A 1,560-nucleotide genomic window follows, 5' to 3' on the forward strand; every position below is an offset into this window, starting at 1 on the left:
AGCATTTACCTCTCTTGATTGTAATAACAGCATTTACCTCTCTTGATTGTAATAACAGCATTTACCTCTCTTGATTGTAATAACAGCATTTACCTATCGTGATTGTAATAACAGCATTTACCTATCTTGATTATAATAACATTTACCTATCCTGATTGTATGTTACCTTGCTGTGTTACCTGGTCCACCTCTCTGAGTTCCTTTGAGGTCAGAAACTGCAGTCTCTGGTATTTAGCACCTCATCATAAAACAGAGGGGAAATAAGCAAAAAATTAATTGCTAGGGCTTTTTTCTCTCTTTCCCAGACGTTTTGCCTCTCACTTACCAGGTGGGAGGGAGGTTTGGAGCAATAAACATTTATTGAACCAAGAGAAGAGAGTCACTCACAAAAGGAAAACCTTTTACAAAAATAAATATGCATATGCATATATAAGCCCAGTCGACATTTTTCTTCTGTTTTTGCACCCACAATAAAACATTAGTTCCCCTTATGACCTTTGCTTAATTGTTTTACAACGTCTTGGAAAGTGTTCTGAGTTGTAAATGCCTGCTTTCTATGTCAGAAGCAATTAGCTCACCACATTTGAAGACTGGCAGCATTCTAATTGCAGTTTTCATATCAGAGATGATTTAGTAGCAATCCTATATTATAAAGAATTTAATAATTATAAAGATATAGGCCTGTGCCTTCCACCTAGACAGACCACCAGCCTGTCTGCTATGTCAGGCTATGGGAAGACCTCATAGACTGACAGACTCCCAGAAGATCTGCTACAGCCAGGGCCATAGGTAAGGGACCCTCCCAAATAACCACAGCAACTGGGAGCCCCAAGGAGCCCAGTGTACTAAGGACCCATCTCCAACCCCACGCTGGCCTGAGTCTTCCACCTGGGCAGACCATCACAGTGTTGGCTCCTCTGAAGACCCCATAGTCTGAAAGCCTCGCAAGAGGTCTGCTACAGCCAGGGCCACAGGCCTCCCAGGAGACCTGAAGCAACCCAGGGACATGGGAGGCAGGTTCCAGACAGAGACACCCAGGCCAGTTAATACCAGAGATAACCAGACAGCGAGAGGCAAGAGTAAGACCCTAAACAACAGAAGCCAATATACATTGGCACCATCACAACTCAGTTCTCCCACTACAGCAAGCCCAGGATACACCAACACACCTGAAAACCAGGATAATAACCTAAAATCCTATTTCATGAAGATAATAGAGGTATTGTTTTGGTTTGGTTTGGTTTGGTTTGGTTTTGGTTTTTCGAGATAGACCTACTCTGTGTAGTCCTGGCTATCTTGGAACTCACTCTGTAGACCAGGCTGGCGTCGAACTCCTCCTGACTCTGCCTCCCAAGTGCTGGGATTAAAGGGGTGTGCCACCACCACCTGGTGATAGTAGTCTTTTAAGGAGGATATAAAAAAAACTCACTGAAATACAGGAAAACACGAGTAAACAGGAAGAAGCCCTGAAAGGAAACAAATAAATCCCTTAAAGAAATATAGGAAAACACAATCAAACAGATGAAGGAACTGAACAAAGTGGTCCAAGACTTAAAAATG

The sequence above is a fragment of the Mus pahari genome, chromosome 19 (assembly GCF_900095145.1).
Source record: "Mus pahari chromosome 19, PAHARI_EIJ_v1.1, whole genome shotgun sequence".
Taxonomy (NCBI): domain Eukaryota; kingdom Metazoa; phylum Chordata; class Mammalia; order Rodentia; family Muridae; genus Mus; species Mus pahari.